This window comes from Vulpes lagopus, chromosome 11 (genome assembly GCF_018345385.1).
Source record: "Vulpes lagopus strain Blue_001 chromosome 11, ASM1834538v1, whole genome shotgun sequence".
In the NCBI taxonomy this organism is placed as follows: domain Eukaryota; kingdom Metazoa; phylum Chordata; class Mammalia; order Carnivora; family Canidae; genus Vulpes; species Vulpes lagopus.
In genome coordinates this window covers 43,515,148-43,528,310 of record NC_054834.1, presented here as the reverse complement: position 1 = coordinate 43,528,310, position 13,163 = coordinate 43,515,148, and the positions used below count along the sequence as shown (strand labels likewise).

General features: G+C 34.1%; 1 protein-coding gene across 3 annotated transcripts in view; it reads right to left on the bottom strand.

Moving 5' to 3' along the window:
* The window catches only part of CDC73 (cell division cycle 73), a 118,940-nt gene that overhangs the window by 43,048 nt on the left and 62,729 nt on the right, over positions 1-13,163 (bottom strand). The window lies entirely within an intron of this gene.

Genomic DNA, 13,163 nt, shown 5'->3' with positions numbered 1-13,163 from the left:
CTAGGTCAGTTAAGAGTTCTCCCCTGAGTTATGTTTTATATATTGGAACTAGTAAGTTATACCTCTAGCTACAAGGCTGCAAAGGTGGCAAACCAAACATTACAGATGATTATATATCTCTTGACTCACGGGGAAAGCCCATCTGCAGGACAGAATGATACTAGTATGCACAAGAAAGACGTGAAATACAACATCCCTTATAACACCTATCTAGTAATAATACCCTGAAAGACTATTCTCCCTCCAATTTATTCTTGATTATATGAACCTTTAAAAGCCCTCATCTCACCAACCTATATACTCCCATACACATTTTCATCTCACTTAGTTGAGCAGAGTTACTGTTAGTTGTAACCGAGTTTTATTTAATTTTGTCTTCTCAGATGTACTGAAAATTCTGGGTTGCCAAAGTCATTGTAGTATAATTTTGATTAATTTTGGAATTAGTAAACACAAGTTTAATTGCAAGCACATATTCACACTCTCTCTCTCTCTCTCTCTCTCTCTCACACACACACACACACACACACACACACATACACAGCTATACAGATACTAAATTGGAGACTGTGGGATCCTTGAAAGAAAACTGGGAAGATCTTTGCTAATCATGTCGTTAAGTTTACAGCCGTAACCATTTTAGGACTACCTAGCCAACCCTAAGAGCTAAAAGTTCATTTGACTCCGATCCATACTATTTTGAAATAAAATTATAAAAAGTCATTGCATAAAGAACCTCAGACACTATATAACCCAACCACACCACTTTTTAAAGATGAAGAAACAGAGGTGAAGTTTTTCAAAGGCTACAAAGTGGCATATGTTAAAAATCAGGAATAATAATTTGGCAGTAATATGGGGAAGAGACTGACAGTTCTACATTTTTAAAGATACCTGGATTGAGGGAAAAATAATACCCATCTGGGAAAATAAAGTATCAGTAAAAAACAACCACCACCACCAAAAAAAAAAACAACTAAAGGAGCTGACAAGTTGTGCTAACTGGAGAGGAAAACCTGCTTTCTCTTGAAAAGTCAGAACAATTATAATTTCCACTGAGACTTGAGGCACTCTGAAAAAGAATAACAGATAAGAATGGGAGAAGTGATAGAATCCTTTTTGTAAAACATAACAAGGCAAAACAAAGTATGCTGTTTATAATCCTTACTTGCCTTATTTTAGCAAATGAGAAAATCTAAAAATCTTCCAGTACTAGGAAAGACAATATTGGTATTTGCTGCTTTAAACAAGCAGAAAATAATACCCTGATATGTAATACCATAAGGAAAAATATCTGTGACAAGTATCAGTATGAAAAGGAATACATTATATGTACTTAATTTGGAAAAATGCTATTTATATGAAACTTCACAAAATACTGAAAATTCTAAATGAATAAAACACACAGAATATATATGCAGACTCTACATGTTTATAATCTACCTTTTTGACTACTATATTTATGACATCAAAAGTAACATGTTTTAAAAATGAAATACTCATTATACCCTTATATGTTTTTGTCTTTCTAAAGTAACACATATCCCTGAAATTTGGATTTGATATTTAGAACTCCCAAATATTAGAATGCTTTTTTAAAAAAACATCTGAATTTTAAGTACACTGAGTGAATCTTAAAAAAAAAAAAAAAAAAAAGTATTTTGGAAAAATGATGTAGAAAAAGACAACTGCAACTCTGTAGACAAATGACAATGAGGCTGAAAACAAGAGATTTCAAGAGCAAAACACAAGCTATAAGCATATTTTTTTTACATTTGCCATAACCAGAATAATTATGCATACAGTATTTGCCAACACAGAAAACAGCTAACATGTTTCTAAAATATACTGGAGAATCTCTATAAACTATATAGATTTGAAACCTCTATCAAATCCCCCATTTTGCTATAGAATTCTCTATTTGCTTGTCTGTTTTTTCTCAGACTGTAAGCTAACTTAGGACAGGTACTATCTATTACGCCTCCAATGCCTATTACTACCATGGTGTGCTTGATGCATGGTAGGTCCTTAAAAAATATACATTAATTAAAACAAATCCATTTGCCTTAATATTACTAATTCACTACTGTTAAGCGGTTTTAATCTGTCAAATAAAAATGGTGAAAATATATATGATTACTGAGAGAATTAAACAACATTTATTTATTCTACACACATTCACCAAAGCACTGCATGCCAAATAAACTGGCAAAAGCAAGGTGGTCCCTGACTTCACCAAGTTTTGCAATTTAATGATCAGAGAATGCAGGTTTTAAAATTATAATTACATATGTATTCTTATTTGTAACGTGCATATGTGTATTTTCTAAAATGTGTATGTGTATGTTCATTTCAGTGTCCAAAATAAAGAAGAATTAATAATTATTAAACCAACTTCTTTCCATAAGGAAACATTCTCTTAAGAAAAGAACTGGCAAATCAAATTCAGCAGTATACTAAAAAGATTACACACCATGACCCAGTGGCATTTATTACTGGAATGCAAAGATGGTCCGACATATGAAAATCAATAGATACAGATATATATTAACAGATTGAAGGGAAAATACATGACATGTCAACTGATACAGAAAAAGTACCTGACAATTTAACATCCTTTCATGATTTAAAAACAGTATCACACACACCTTATCAAACTAGGAATGAAAGGAAACTTCTTCAATATGATAAAAATTAAATATGAAAAACTCACAACAGCTAACATCCTCATTGGTGAAAGACTGAAAGCTTTTCCCTTAAGATCTGGAACAATATGTCCAGTTTCACCACCTTGATTCAACATATCATCTGAAATTCCAGCCAGGACAGTTAGAAGAAAGAAAGAAAGAAAGAAAAGAAAGAACAAAAGAATGGAAAGGAAGGGAGAGGAAAGGGAAAAGAAAGGGAAAGGAAAAGGGAAAGAAAAGGAAAGGGGATAAAAAAGCACACCTGAGTGGCTAAGTGTCCAACTCTTGCTTTTAGCTCAGGTCGTGATCTCAGTCTTGCGATCCAGTGCCACCTATAGTTCCTCACTTAACAGAGTCTGCTTGTCCCTCTCTCTGCTCACGAATACAGCTCTCTCTCTCTCCCTCTCTCATAAATAAGCTTTAAAACAAAAACAAAAACAAAAAAACTCCTACAAGTGAAAACCAAAAAACAACCCAATCCAAAAATGGGCAAAAAACACTGAATAAACATTTCTCCCAAGAAACTGACCATTCTCCAGATAGTTAATAAGCACATGAAAATACACTCAACCATCACTAATCATTTGGGAAATGCACATCAAACCACAATGAAATATCACTTCATACCCATTAGGATAGCTATTAGCAAACACACAACTGAAATTAACAAGTACTGACAACGATGTGGAAAAATTAGAATCCCTGTGATGGCTGGTGGGAATGTAAAATGTGCAGCTGCTATGAAAAACAGTATGGTGGTATCTCAAAAAATGAAATATAGAATTACCATATAATCCAGCAATTCCAACTCTTGGTATATAACCAAAAGAACAGAAAGTAGGGACTTGACCAGGTATGTATGTATGTATGTATGTATTTTTAAAGATTTTATTTATTTACTCATGAGAGACACACAGAGAAGCAGAGACACAGGCAGAGGGAGGAGAAGCAAGCTCCATGTAGGAGCCCAATGCAGGACTCGATCTGGGAACTCTGGGATCACGTCCTGAGTCAAACACTGACGCAGACACTCAACCACTGAGCCACCCAGGCATCCTACTGACCATGTATTTAAATGTATGTTGATGTGCATAATATTATTCACAATAGCCAAAAGGCGAAAACAACCCAAATGTCCACTGACAAACAGATGGATAAACAAATTACAGTTTATGCATCCAATGGAGTATCATTCAACTTTAAAAAAAAAAAAAAAAGGAGAATTGCACTTCTATGAAGTACCTGGAAGAGCCAAATTCGTAGAAATAGAACAGTGGTTATCAGAGGCTGGGGAGAAGGCAAGAGGAAATTGTTTAATGTGTACAGAGTTTTAATTTGGAATGAAGCTACAGAGTGGTGATGGCTGTATAACATTATAGATATACTTAATGACACTGATTTATACACTTAAAATGGTAAATCATAAAAATAAATAAAAAAATTTTAAAAAGCACAAGGTATGCTAAAAGAATAAACACAGTCTAATTACAAATGATGGCAGACTTTTCAAGAGAAAACTCTATTTCTCCCTTTTTAGCTCTGGACTATACCCACAAGGGATAAATTCATGAACACGCTGACTCAATCATATCTCCTCCACATCTCTCCTTTGGAGTTGGAAATCAACAGTGAGAGATATGCTCAGCAATATGAGCTACAGTTATCTGTACCAGGCTTTAAGGAGGACTATGTATACAAAAGACCAGGGAGCTGGTGTACGTACAGCTGGTACCAAAAAAGGGACAAGTATTCATATGGCACCAGACAAAAACGGAAAAGCTTCCTTGATTCCTGACAGTTTTTCAATGTCTATGTTCTTTTAAAGGCCAATTTATATTTCCCAGTCTTGAGTTCTGCAGAATATTCCTATACCATTATAATATATTTCCTTTTCTTCCTTAAGCTGAGCAAGTTTCTGCTACTTGATATCTAAGGAGCATAGACTAAAGTAAGTATTTTAATCTCAAGATAAAACAAAAATTCTATTCCTACCCAAATCTACTCACAGAATTAAAACTCTGACCTGAGAATAAATATTCATTTTCTTCACAGTCACAGACCAAACTAGAATACAAGTGCTTATGAATAACAGAAGAAGATATTCACTGATTAAAAATCTAAATACCAATTTTCCATTTACCATTCTCTAGAATGCTTTTCAGAAGGTAACTGTGAAGGTTTAATTTTGTGTCAAGTGAGCAATGGGGTGCCCAGATAATTTGGTTAAAACATCATTCTGGGGACACCCGGGTGGCTCAGTCGTTGAGCATCTGCCCTTGGCTCAGGGCATGATCCTGGAGTTGTGGGATCCAGTCCCGTATCAGGCTCCCTGGGGAGCCTGCTTCTCCCTCTACCTATGTCTCTCTTAATAAATAAATAATATCTTTAAAAAAATCCTTCTGGATGTGTCTGTGAGAATGTTTCTGGGTAAGATTAACTTCTGAATCAACAGACTGAGTAAAGCAGATTGCCCTCCCCAATGTGGGTGGACCTCACTGAATCCACTAAAAAAAATGAACAGAACAAAAAGGCAAAGTAAAAAAGAATTCGCTCTCTGCCTGGCTGTTGTCAAGTTGAGACATCAGTGTTCTTTTGCCTGTGAACCAACCCTCAGACTGGAGCTGTAACCTCAACTCTCCTGGGTCTCCAGCTTGTTGACTGCAAATCCTGGGACTTTTTAATTTCCATAATCACATGTGCTAATTCCTCCCCATCCACCCATCCACCCATACATCGATCCATTTATCCACCCATCCATCCATCCATTTGCTTCTCTGGAGATTCCAAGTAATACAAATACAGCAAATGAAATTTGGATCAAAAGAGAGGAAAGAGAGTGAGAAAGAATACAAAATCTTTAAAGGGGTATTCTTGCATAATGAGAAAATGGGGGGAAAATTTTTCATTTATTTATCTACAGATTTAAAAATTACATCCACATAAATGTAGATGAAATGTGTAATTACAAAACTGCAATTAGAAACAAACCAAAACACAGAAACTGATCTCCTTTAATACCAAAGTCTATAATGGCCACATACCTTTTCTGGCACAAATGAGCAATTCTTTTATATGTGCCACTGAGGTTTAATAAAAGCACAATCTTTCTCACTTAAAACTGGCAGGATTTTCCTTATAGTGGAGAGGGCCAGGTGTAAGGGATCATTTGTGTACCTTAATGGGTCTATGGACTAAAAGCAAATACACTCATGTAACCAGAGGCAGTGTAAATCAGTGGGGAAAAAAACAGTTGATTTAGAAATCTTGAACTCCAGGTTCTAGCTTCAGCTCTGACATATTAAAGAGTAGAGCTGTGAGAAAACCACCTCTCGGGTCTTGATTATCTTGACTCCACAATGAGACAATTAGATTTTTAGATGATTAGAAAGATCTAATTCTGTTCTAAAATTCTATTATTCTAATGTAAGTAATACCTTGTCACTTGGAACAATGCCATTGCAGTATAACCTTCAATGTCCAATTAACTGACTGAAGACATAATTCAATATGGGTTTCTTCAAAGATGGTATAGCCATATAAAACTGCTCTTCTTGAAATGTGTGGGAAACATCAGAAAGGGAGACAGAACATAAAGACTCCTAACTCTGGGAAACGAACTAGGGGTGGTGGAAGGGGAAGAGGGCGGGGGATGGGGGTGAATGGGTGATGGGCACTGAGGGGGGCACTTGACGGGATGAGCACTGGGTGTTATTCTGTATGTTGGTAAATTGAACAATAAAAAATAAATTTATTATAAAAAAATTGCTCTTCTTCTGTTCCATGTGAATATAAACAATATTCTCCTGCCCATCTCCCTCTATCAAAGAGTACATGTTTGGAATTAGCTAAATTTGATTGTTTTGAGAATCACATAATTATAGCTGCTGGTAATAGCGGCAGAAAGGAAAATAATAATATCGTAAACTTTAAAAGAAAACATTCAATGTTCTGCTATTTAATATAATTCAATAAACTAATTGAGGAAGCTAAAATAAACACAGACCTGTATATATTTAACTATCGACCCTTACCCTTAACATACACACACACACACACACACAATATCAACTGAAATGCTCTGTAACATTATAAATGCCAGAGATTTTTTTTGTTTAGATTTTATTTATTTGACAGATACACACACACACAGACACAGAGGGAGAGAGAGAATGTAAGAGAGAGAGAGAGAAAGACTGCATACGTGTATAAGTAAGGAGAATGGGAGAGGGAGAGGCAGGCTCCTGGCTGAGTAGGGAGCCTGACAATGGACTGGATCCCAGGACCCCAGAATCATGACCTGAGCCTAAGGTAGATAGATGCTTAACCAAAGGTGCCACCCAGGTGCCCACCAGAGATATTAATAAATATAAAATCTATGAAAAGTTAACAGAGGAAATACAGAAAAGAGGAGGAAATACAGAAGGAAATCTATGAAAAGTTAACAGAAGAAATACAGAAAAAAATAAAGGTCAACTCTGAGGACATGGAAAAGAAACAGACTCAATATGTTAGTAAACAATCAGGGAGATGAAAAAAATAATGGCGAGTACAACAGAAATCAAGAGTGAAACTGAGTGACACCATAATGAATTACAGAAGACAATTTGAAACTGAAGGGAAAAAGCTTAAATAAGTCTATAACATTTCCTTCCAGTTATTTTGCTATCTATATAATGATCTAGGTATCCGAACCCTATCAATACCTTGAATAAAAGGAACCAAATGACAAATCTCCTATCTTTCTGTAGCTTGCATATAAAAAATGTTCAATGTATTTGCTGAATATAAGTAAATCCCTTAGGCATCCTCTAAGTTGGGGAAGGGGAAGAAAATCAAACCTCAAAGTCACAAATTTCTCCTTCCTAATCCTATAACCTTTATCTCTTTTCTGCCTTGCAAAGTTTCTTTATACTAAAGTTCCTATTTCCAATCAGAGCATAAATAATCATTCTGAAGAAAGGTCCCGGGAATTTTAAAATCAAGTATATTTATGCTCCCAACTCTTTTCAAAAAAGCCCTTTGGGGAAAACATTCTATTTATTTTCAACTTTTTCTTTATCTACTAAAGCTATTAAATAAAAAGCATTTTCTCTGATACTAATAATTTATATTTGAGTAATAATGCTTCTTTGTGAAGTTAATGTCCAATTAACTGACTTAGCAGAATTTTAAGTTTCAACACATTACATCTACTTGAATTAACAAAATGTTTGTTGTGCTCTGTAATGAATTGATAGTGTTTAAATTTTTAAATACTAACAATATTTTGAGGAGTAGGGAGTATGGTACTTAAGAACTTATCCAAAGATACTGACTTAGCTTCACACTTATCAAACTCAGTATGTCTCCTGTGTGTTAAGAAGTATTTTTTTTAAAAAAGTATTTTACATTGACCTCTTTTAATAGTCTATGTATGCAATTTTTTAAATGAAAATTAGTATCCTAATAAATACAAAAATGAAATTTTAAAAGAAATTTATGCTAAGCACAAATATTTTAAGTCTCAGAAATTACACCAGAGGACATAATAAAGTAATCAAATGCTACTACCTAGTCATAAAATCAAAGTGAATGTAACAATTACACTTGTTCACAGACTGGTATACTCTACTGGTAAGCCAACTACTACAAACCTGACTGCCACAGGCAAAAGGATTTTTCAAAATGGTGAAGTACTGGCCAAGTTCAGAACAAAGCTGAGCACAACCTTCAATATATATACACTGGGGTTATATACCTAGAAAAGTCAGTATATGTTAACATTTTACAAAATACACTTTGTATTCTAATTATGTTTCATTTAAAATTGTCCTACCGGCTACAAACCTCTTTTCCTGGCCTCACTCACTAAATGCCCTTCAATTATTTTGTCAACCTAACATACCCTCATAAACTTCTAGAACACCTCCTAGAAAACAGCATTTACCCTAATGAGAACCAAAGCTCTCAACAAGAGTACCAAATAATATTGGTACTCACACACACCCTGTGTGCCAAATAATAAATGAAAGAGTCTAGTTGATTTATGTTACACTGAACAGCTACAATATAAGAAACTCACGGAAAAAAAAGCATTGGGACACTTGGGTGGCTCAGTGGTTGAGCGTCTGCATTCAGCTCAGGGTGTGATCCTGGGGTCCCAGAATCAAGTCCTACATTGGGCTCCCTGCATGCAGCCTGCTTCTCCCTCTGTCTAGGTCTCTGCCTCTCTCTCTGCGTCTCTCATGAATAAATAAATAAAATCCTTTAAAAAAAAAAAAAAAGAATATACAAGCATAACACAAACTACTGCTGATTTTAATGCTTATATTTTACCTTAGGATCATTAATAGTTTATATGAACTAAAACTAATAAGGGTGTTAAAAATTAGTTCTGAAAGAGACACTTAAATTTAGCTCTGCTTTCCAGTCAAAAGAAATTCTTAAACAATTTGAGTATCTGCTGCTTAAGTTGGTGAAAACTGAAGAAGAAAAATAAGGCAGGCAAACACTGACACTTGTGGTCATTCTGAGATTGCTAATTTGAAATCAGGCTAATTCTGCTTTGTAAGTTCAAGGAAAAGTGAAACTGGTTCATAAATCATCTACTGACTTCAAAGGAAAACTGTAAACTCTTAATGAACACAGTAATTTTTCTTCAAAAGGAGAAAACTATTTACTAATATTAAACAGCCAAAAATATGCCATTTGTCCACATCTTTTATACAAATGAAAAAGATTTCATCTGATCTTAAGTCATAAGATTTAAACTCTAAGCAAACATTACTCTATGCAAAAATTTTTGACTGATTAAATTAAAACTAAAGCTGGTCTCTAAATAACTATGCCAAATGGCATTTTTCAGAGTACTATGTTGGAAACAATACCTGATTCAAAACATTAAGATTTTTCTCCAGCACTGGAAAAAATAACTAGTTCTTCAGGTGAGCACTGGCTGGAAAAAAAAATTGCTTGCATTTAGGGGCCAATTACTCATACTAAAGCACAAACAGGAATGAAGACCAATGCAGGGAAAACCAGATTCATATCTCCACCTTCTCAAATTATTCAAGGATATTTGCTCATTCTCAGTGAATCACCTGCCATGGCTGAAGTGTTATCCCCCAGACTCTTTTTCTCCTTCTTCTTCTCACCAAGGATATTTAGTTGAATTTATATAAGTTGTATAATTCCATAAAATGAATTATCTTTATTATTAGTGAGCAAATCTATACATGATTCATCATGTCATAATGACTCAAAAACTACAAGCCATAAGAATAAAGTAGTAATTACTTCTATACTCAATAGAAACTGAATTAGGAGGCACTACAAATTTTGTCTTTAAATTCTGCCTCCTGAGGACTATTGTAGACATGCCCAGGAAAACCCTAAAGCCAATCTGGACAGTTCTGGCCAAAACACACAGAATACTGTAATACCCTGTTTTTCCCATCAGGGGCGTGTTATAAGATTAAAAAGCAGATCTATGCAACTAAAAATTGTAAGACATTTTTAACTATAAAACTTAACAAAATAGCTGCCAGTTTCCTGAGTTTGATAAAGAAACCTGTCACATTTACTAAGAAAGTTTAACCATAGAATTCAGATGTTAAAAGAAACTAGACTAAAGGAAGAACTTTCTACAAGCTTGCCTGTCATAAGATTTTTACAGTTTCTCTTGGCTAGAAACATGTAGGTTGCTAGAAAAAGTCACTAAAGAAACTTTTATCTTGTGTCTGCTCTGTTTTTCTGTACTTTATGTAAAGTTTTTAGCCAGTTTAACTTAAATTTAAGAAAGCAATGGAAGGTGTACCTAAGAATTTAAAGTAAATTCTGATTAAGTAGATAGGCACTTTATTAGCTTCTAGGAGTTTCTTTTGCTATATTAACCCTTGCCTCATAGCAAGCATAGTTGAGACAATAGTCCACTGGGAATTCAGGGGCTCAAACCAATACTGAGGGAACCATTAACCAGCAGGTTATGTGATGGAGCTCTCTTAATAACCAAGATCTATGATAAAATCCAGTGGGACACTAAAAAAGAGTCAAATCAAAAGAACAGCAAAAATAATAGTTTTACCCTTCCTAGAGAAAAGGTATGGAATGTGTCTAAATCATCTTTGTCTAACACATAATAAACGGTGCCGAACTACAAATATCAGCACACAGTAGTTGATCAATACGCATGTTTGACAAGTGAATATAATGAAAATATAAATATCCATTCATAATTCTATGAATGATTTCTTGGTACACTGTGTCAGTCCTATAAAAAAATTCCCACAATTTCTCCAACAGTGTTACCTAGTAAAATGGTTAAGAACAGAGTATAAAGAATTAGATAATCTTGCTTTAATTTCCAGATAGACTCTTACTATAATTAGCTGGTATCTGGGATAATTATTTACAACTCTAAGCACTGGTTCCTCATCTTTAAAATGGGTATTATGATAATGAAACTACAAGGAGGGGAAAAAAGCCACTTAACTAGCTTAGGTAGGTTTAGCATGTAATCTGATTTTGGGTAAATAACAATCACTGCTGCACCTTTGTAGACAAATCCTATGTAAGGAATTACTGATAATTACTGATAAATATGATCTCTGAAAATCCACTTCTACTTTTGTAACATACATTGTTTTAAGTTAGCACTTTAGCACTGCTTTTCTACCTACCTTTAATATAAAAAAAAAAGCAGTGAGCATGAAGTATGAGTAGATACAGGTACTAAATTAAAAACTGGCTTTCAATTTTGTCCTTCACACTGAACTAGGAAAAGCCAAAGTTCTACATCTTAAGTTTCCCATTTATAAAACTTAATATTCCTTCTAACATTTCTGGGAAAATTACATTCGTTCCTTAAAAAAAAAAAAAATCACAGGATTCCTTAAAGTACAAAAAATATTGTATCAGCTACACTAAAATATATGAGGACAAAAAGTTTTGATGTATTAGGGAAAGTGTAAACCCATATTTGATGTAACAGATTTAACTGGAAAAGATAGGATGTATGAAGTATATATCTGACTACAAATATATAGCTCAAGTTCTAAAACCATAAATTTTTAGGAATTAATATCCCTGAAGTCTCACAGGAAAAACTCATAATTCAGGCTATATATATATATATATATAAAAAAAAAAAAAAAAAAGACAACGTCCCAGTATTCTGCAGGAAAAAAGCAAGGTGCCCAGGAGACTAAACCATACAATGAAATTTTTCAGAGTATCTAGTTGCTTACCGAAAAACGTACTTGGAGGCAAGTTAGTAAACAATCTTGAAATATTAAGATAAGTAAATATGATTAGTAAAACCTTACTATTCACCAAGAAGATTCTGTACAAGTGTGCTATATCCACTATCTCATTTTGTTGACTTCTATCATACATGTAATCTTAAAGAAAAGGAAAGTAAAAAATAAAAGCTGACATTAAAAAGTGATTAAAAATAGTTTTGCTGTCTTCAAGAAGACTAGAAAACACATAAAAGCAAAAAAATAAGTGGGCTGTATCTCACCATGTGCCATTAAATGATCCACTCCAGCTGATTTATAAACTCCAGAAAATTAGGGGTGGGGGTATAGATATATTAAAAAAAAGGAAAAAAAAAAAAAAAAAAAAAAAAAAAAAAAAAAAAAAATAAAAATAAAAAAAAGGTCTGAGTCTTATCTTGATACTAGTAAATTGGAGCAATTTGAGAAAATAAACTTCAAAGGAAGGCATGCACTGAAGGGGTTAAATTGCACCAAATTACATACAAAAGCTTCTACTGCTTAGATCCTATAAAATCATGTTAGAAACATGAAACCAACATCTAACCCTGAAACATTTAGAAAGCCTGTGCTTAAGCACAAAACAAAACAAAACAAAAAAAACAAAAAAAGGAAAATAAGGATAAAATAAAATTATAACTATTTCATAATCATCCCATGTTTATACTATGCACTCATCACTACACTTACATTGAATATATATAATTTATCACACGAAGCAAAATCTCTAAGGTTCTCCCTACCTTAGGTTTTTAGTCAAAATGAATGCAAACAATCACGTGGGATTCAGCCAAGCAGTGACGTTAAATTCTGCTCTGTCAGAGAGAGCATCTGTCAAGCCCACATTTAAACTGCTGCCTGCCTGTGCAGCAGCTGAGGAACCGTGGATTTCATATTATAGACTAAAAACCCCAGTAAAACTGCTCAAAATCCTTCCTGCAGCTGACAGGCAACAACGAAAAAGAGTCAAATCCTATTCTATTTCAATACAATCGCAGCACTACATTCTAGCTCTGGCTGCTTTACATTGCAGCTCAGTGTTATTACTAGAAATATGGATACTGAGAAGAGAATACAGCACTGCATTGTCCGGCCAGGAAAACAGCAGATGTAAAAAGCTTCAATGCATCAACTGTCGGCAAGAGTCAACAGTGCTCCGAATAGAGCGGACAACTACAGCTCTTTTGTTTAAAGAACAAGAAAGAAAATAAAAGAAAGGAAA